Here is a 7,261-nt window from a genome sequence, read left to right as displayed (position 1 = left end):
ATTCGTAATTTTTATTTGTTAGGTCTGATCCATAAAAAGGAGCATACTATCATCCACATCAAATATAAATTGGCTATGAGAGAAAACTGGAATGTTCTTAACATAGATTGTCCTTGACTCGTGTTGATTGTCATGGCATACGAAACAATAAGAGAAAATTGCATTCGTTCAAAAGTAAATGAAAATCGTGGATCTAATTTAACATAAACGAAACTATAATTTATGCACACACATTTAGAAATAAATTCTAACTGGTTGATTGTATATGCTGTTAAATTTTAAATAAGGAAATTTGTGGTGATATACAATTAACTATATATAAGAATTGAGTTAGTATTAAAAATAATACTATATATGATATACCATGTAATAGTATTTTCAAAATACTATAGATTTTTATGTATAATATATAAAATTCATTATAATAATTTATGCTATTTTCATACTCCTTTTAGTAATTAAATAGATTTGATAGTTTGAGCACTAAGTTTATATGTAAATATGTTTTATTTTCACAAAAGTACAGTCTACTAGAGTTTAATAAATTTAGATATATACATATATACTTGAAATTTTATCCATGTCTTTATCATGTTTACAATTATTTTTATTTAATTATTTTTCACAACGAATTGATAATATTTTCATAGTGAATTCCCAGTGAACTTATTTTACATAAGTTCCAAGCCAAAAAAATAGTTTTTTCTTATCCGCGCATGTTATTTTTACATATTTAAAAATAATCTATTATTATTATTATTATTATTATTATTATTATTATTATTATTAAGTATTGCACATCATAATAAGTAAATAAATAAATATTTTCATACACAAACATAAATAAAATGACATATTTGAATTTATATTTGTAATATATGTAACTAATTATGCATCTACAAAGTTATATTAAAACTAATACAAAAAAATAAAAAATGGTTTAAAATGAATCAACATATATTCCTCCAGCTTTACTACATTTTTAACTATTATAAAAAAAACATGTAAAACACAAAAGTACACACAAGCAATACATATAGAAAAAAATATATAGTAGAAAAAAATAAATATGTCAGAAAAAAAACATTAAAGATAGTGGAGAGGGAAAAAAATATTTTAAAATATTAAATTACCATAACTTATTCATTATAAATTTAGTTTCTATGATTTTTGAAATTAAAAAATTCTAAAATGAATCAATAATTTATTTCACCTTAATTGCACTAAAAACTATTACTATAATTAAAAAATATATGTAAATAAAATCAAAATTTGATATAAAAAAAATAAAATAAGATTAATATAGAAAACTTAAAGAAAAAAATTATAGTATGTTCAAATTAAGGAGATATGAAATAGGATAGAGAATAAAAGTTAATTCTTAAACTCTAAATAATCAGAATTTATTCGTTCTGATTTTTTTTTTTTTTTAATTTCTACCCCAACTTAAAGATTTTGTCATATTCTTTAATTTAAGATTAATATTTTTTCATAAATCAAATTTTGTGATTTTTAAGAAGTAAATGGTAAAACTATATATATACTTTTTATATGTAATATATTTATATTGCATAAATTTTTTTATTTATGAAAAAATATTCAATATACATCTTGAATTAAAAATCATGACAAAATCTCTAATTTAGTATACAAATACTAAAAAAATAAATTTGAAACGAATAGTATATGTGTATTTAAAGTTTCAAATATATCTTTCTCTCCTCTGTGCTCCGTACTGTTTTTTACTATTTCTTCCATTTATCATATTTTTCGCAGTTTAACTTCTACTCCATCCATCTATAAAAAAATTGCCACAATTTCATTTTTCGGTTCGTGCATAAAAAATTTGTCACTAGCTCACCGAATTCCTCTCACATCTTAAATAAGACTCTTAATCCACTAACAACTTCACTCATATTTTATTAAAATTCGTGTCGTCCACAATAAGACCCTTGCAACTATTTTCTTTTTGTTCCGTCTACGAAAACTTTGTTACTTCCATTTATAGTAGTAGTCCACACAACTCACTTATAATTAAAAGTGGTACCCTTACTCCAATAACAATTTTATTTATATTTTCATTCACAATGTGAAATTTTTTTTGTGGAATATGAGAATAGCAAATATGTTTATCGCACTAGCTATTACACAATGATTGTTGGAAATTGATTATAGAGTAACCAATATTTTCAAGTACTGAAAACATTTAATTTAGCAGAATTAAATGGCACATGATCGATCTACATTTCGAGTAGATGATCGCAGTATATTTATTTATTCAAAATCGATTTCCGGTGAGTGAGAAATAATTAATTGAAGTTAGGTACTTGAAATGTGGAGTCGTGGGAAATGAGAGATTAATGTTTATCCCACATTGATTTGTGGATAACATTTATTGCAGTATAAAAGTTATTACATCAGAGTATGTAATAAAACTGTGAGCACACGTGACGGATTGTAAAGCCCACACGCGCGTGCCGCTGCCTGCCCGGCCCCGTCGCCCGACACCTGACACGTGGCCGTGGACTTGGATCTTGGCAATTGGGTGGTCTTTGGGCCTACCCTTAGCTCCCAACGGACCTTGTCTTTTGGGACCAACAACGGGAGGACCCGTTTGGGCACTTGAATTCCATCAATGGGAATTAAGGCTGCAGGCTCCCCCTATTGATGTGGTCTGTGCCTATAAATATGACAACCTCCATGCATCCAACACACATAACATAGAGCATACAAGCACTCTGCATCCACGCACTCTCTCTATATTCATAGTCAGAGTTCTGTTCTCGCCTCGTTCCAGTTCGCCGGAGCTCGTAGGTCTACGGTGTTGCTACCCACGAGACGAAGTCGTTTTATCTTTTTTTTTTGGGTCCGGAGGGTCTCGAATAGGTGTATGGGGGGAGGGATACACCTATAGGCTATTTTTGTTGAAAATAACATTCACACAAATTAACATAACCTTTTAGATTAAAAGACTTTGTTAAGGCAGAGGTTGTTGACTGATACTGAAAACTCTTCAGTAAGGAGTTATCAGTTAAGTCTTGAGACTTTAACTGATACACGAAAGGCTTCAGTCAAGTTTGTATGAATTGAGTGATGTTATCAGTTTTGCTGACTATCCTAAGATTTATCAGTCAGACCAATAGCATATGCAGCGGAAAACTTTTCTTTGAGAAATAGCCTGTGTGATTAATCACGTTTGTCAAAGTTAATGTTTCTCTTTGCAGTTAATCAAATTTCAATTTACAAAGGATTGAGCAAGTAAGAAGGTAAATACTGAAAGCAATAAACAACACAGAGATTTTTACGTGGTTCGGAAAACACTTCCTACATCCATGGTCAGTTGATCAGGCTGACAAACTTCACTGGGCATGTGCTTACGGGTGCACAGCAAACCGAAACAACTGAAGAGCCTATCTTCAGTACCAACACACTGGGTTGGATTTCTCATTCCTAGCGCACACTGGGCACTAAGATCTCACAGAGACAAGACACTGGCCTGAGCTCCTTTTCGACACAAACTCTCAATTCGGTCCGTTGAAAGGAGATTTGAACACTTGCCAACTAAACCACAAAAAACAAGTTCTCTACAGTCAGTTTTACCTAGGCTTTGGATATACAATATATGCCTAAGTTCTAAGAGAATATATGTAATAAGCAGTGACTGATTTTTGGCTTTGTGATTCTCTTCTTCGATTCAAGCTTTGGGGAGGCTTGGTTTGCTGAGTAACGAATTCGGCAGCGTTTCAGCTTATGTTATTGAATCAGTGAAGATTGAAGTGATCCTCGAGCTCTATTTATAGGAGACGTCTTGAATAGATCCGTTGGTGGAGATGGTCTTCAAGATTTTTACCGTTAGAGAGTAATTTGAACTTAGGCTGAGACTTCAATCTTCGAGGTTCCTTATTTGGTGAGAACGGCTCTCTGAAGAATAGGAGATATGACATCTCTGAAAAGGTAATCACCAAAAGGAATGGCCTCTACAGAGAAAGGACGATCTTGAGATCTCTGTATTTAATGCGGCTGTACTTTTTGGAGTGCGTGGCTTCCTTTAAACTTTAGAGGTTCAGTCCGAGGAAGAATGTTTAACTGATACTTGATTTTAGTATCAGTCTGCTGAATCCACGTGGCGCGCATTAAGTAATCAGTCGAAACCGATTCTTCGACTGATAAGTCAAATATCAGTATTTGACTTCTCCAGCAGTCGATGTCTTCAGTCATCAGTCTTTAGTACTTCGTTCTTAAGTCTTCAGTCTTCAGAACAACATCTAAACTAGAGAAAGAACTCAAACAGATGAGTTCGAACAGTTCTAATCTATTACAAATAAGTCTATTGATTTTGGTATCATCAAAACAAGGATTAGGATATTTCATTAAGTTCCCAACAATTTCCCCCTTTTTGATGATGCCAAAACCACACAACTGTTATAATCAAGAAAAAGACTGAGCTCAAAGCACAAACTATTAAACATGGTGAATACTATTCCCCTTAACAATAGAACCTAAAACTTGCACTTTGAAGGAAGAACACAACAGTTCAAACGAACTGAACGAAGACAAAACTTAAGTAAATAATCAGAGCCTGGACAAAAAGAAATTGTCTTCATGTTGAGATCAAAAGAAGTTCTTTTCATTAAAAAGATAACTGATGAGAAATCAGTTGAGGTACAGAGCAAAACATACAAAGGAGTAAAAAGTAAAACACATGGAAACCCATGGACTCCAGCAGTCTGCCTGTTTGCGCCTTGAACTTCTTCTTTGATCTTTATCTTCGTCTTCTTCTTCTTGTTCCTTTATTCGTTTCTTCTTAACTTGTTTTCCATTGACTCGAGGTCTTACTGGTTTGTCATCCTAAAACTTCTGCTGATCCTTTTGCTTTACCAACTTCAGTCTTTCAAGAAGATGCAGAGAACCAACTTTGAGAAGGTGTTTATCTGACTTCTACTTTCCCCCTTTTTGGCAACATCAAAAAGAGAGAGCTGATGATGGAAGCTATGATCAAAAGGTACCCAACTCCGAGTCTCAGAAGCTCGTAAGAATATTCGAGAGGAGTGTGAGTACAGAGATGCAGAAGGGAAAGACGCCAGTGGGAATGAAGATGATGAGGGAGACGGAGAAGAGAAAGAGGGCTAGGGATGGACAAGAGAAACGTAGATGAAGAGAAGAGGAGGGGCGAAGAGAAGAAGGTGAGTGGGGTAAGGGTGAGTATGCATAGCTCTTTGGAAATAGTCAAGTAAGATCGGCTATGCATACGGACCTCAAAGAGGAAGATGATGGTTTGTGATGGAGAAAGAGGGAGAGTACGGGAGAGGGGTGTTAGAGGGAAAAATCGAATCAGTGACAGTCGTGAGGACTAACACTGTCGATTTGCCAGCACGAGGTCTTTGTTGAGAAGACCATGTGCGCCTGGGGATGCCGGTAGACAACAAGAGAGAGCTCGTTGTTGTTGCATGCCATGGAGGTGGGCAAGATATGTGAGATTAACTTAATAACCAGTTGAAGTAACATTTTGAAAAAGGTACTTCAAACGGTATCCTCCAGCGCCTGGCATTAGGATGGAAGATACTCTTGTCGCTGGATACAAGTGAGAGTAGAAACAAACTTGACTTCGGAGAAGTGTTGTGGTCCAATGGATAGGTCCGGCGTAGACCAAGTGTGCGAGCATCATTTTTCCACTCCATGACTTCGTTGTCATAGATTTCTCCATTGTCGGAACAAACGTTTTCTGCAACTTTAAAAGTATTCTCATAGAGGGATATGTGGAAAGATGTAAGTTGTGAAAAAGTTGCAAGTGGAGAAGTATTTAAAATTCTCAATTGAAGAGAAGATGAAAAGTTGTTCAATTTTCGTGCCTAAAAGCATTTTGAAGAAATTTTCACGTCCGCCATCACTGCAGAGGACAGAAGCTTCAAAAAAGTAGAAAAAAGAATAAAAATCATTACAGTTTATCAAATCAATGAGATTTTCGAGAATTTTATTGCAGAGGCACAGTAGTTGGATTTGATCAAAATAGTTCATCAGGACAAGTTAAAAAAATTTAAAGCAAATTTTGAAAATATTTGTCCTTTTTGGATATTTCATTTTCCAACAATCAGTTAAAGTCTTTGAAAGAGACTGATCAGTTAGAGAAAGATTTTTGAACACTTGAAAAACTGATAGCTGAAGTAACTGATGTACACAAAGTAAGTTAAAGATACTTACTGGTCGACTGAACATTGTAGTCAGTCGATATCACTTGTCTGGTTGACTTATAAGAATAAGTTCCCCCTTAGATGAATATCCATCTGGGTTGTTGGCAACATCATCAATTGAGGAACACCAGTTGGCATAGAGTCAGTCTTCTTGACTGTGTTGAAGAATTCAATAGCAGCATTAATCTTCAGGGTTGAGAAGACCGATCATTCCACAAAGATCGTTGAATCTTTCTTCCATAAGTGCTTTGGTAAGCAAGTCAGCTCTTTGAATTGCGGTTGGAATCCACTCGAGCGAGATGTTCTTCTATTCCACATGATATCGGATGAAGTGATGACGAATCTCGATGCTTGACTCTGGAGTGGTAAACTGGATTATAAGAGATTGCAATAGCACTGGAGCTGTCACAGTGTATTGGGACTTCATTTTCTTCAATTCCATAGTCCTTCAGTTGTTGGACTAGCCATAGGAGTTGCGAACAACAACTTCCTGCAGCAACATATTCTGCTTTAGTGGTAGAGGTGGCCACTGAAGTCTGTTTCTTTGATAACCAAGAAATGAGCTTGTTGCCTAGGAACTGACATGTTCCTGAAGTTGATTTTCGATCTATCTTGCATCCTGTAAAATCTGAGTCTGAGTATCATGTAAGCTTGAACTCGTCATCAGCTGCATACCACAATCCTATGTTGGGTGTGCCTTTGAGATATCGCAAAATTCATTTTGCTGCATCTATATGAGCCTCCTTGGGATCTGACTGATATCTCGCACAAACTCCGGCTGCAAAGGCAATGTCTCGCCTGCTGGCAGTCAAATACAGTAGAGATCCAATAATCTCTCTGTATTTGTGTTAGGTCCGGAGGGTCTCGAATAGGTGTATGGGGGGGGAGAATACACCTATGAGCTATTTTTCTTTCCTCTAAAAATAGAGGGATCGCAAGATAGAGATCGAAACGAAACTTTACACGCAAACTATGACACCTGTTAACTGAAATAAGTTTTGACCAACAGGGTTGACGACTGATACTGAAAACTCTTCAGTAAGGAGTTATCAGTTAAGTTACTGGAACTTAAC

The sequence above is a fragment of the Salvia miltiorrhiza genome, chromosome 7, assembly GCF_028751815.1.
Source record: "Salvia miltiorrhiza cultivar Shanhuang (shh) chromosome 7, IMPLAD_Smil_shh, whole genome shotgun sequence".
NCBI classification, from domain to species: domain Eukaryota; kingdom Viridiplantae; phylum Streptophyta; class Magnoliopsida; order Lamiales; family Lamiaceae; genus Salvia; species Salvia miltiorrhiza.
This window is presented reverse-complemented; position numbering follows the sequence as displayed.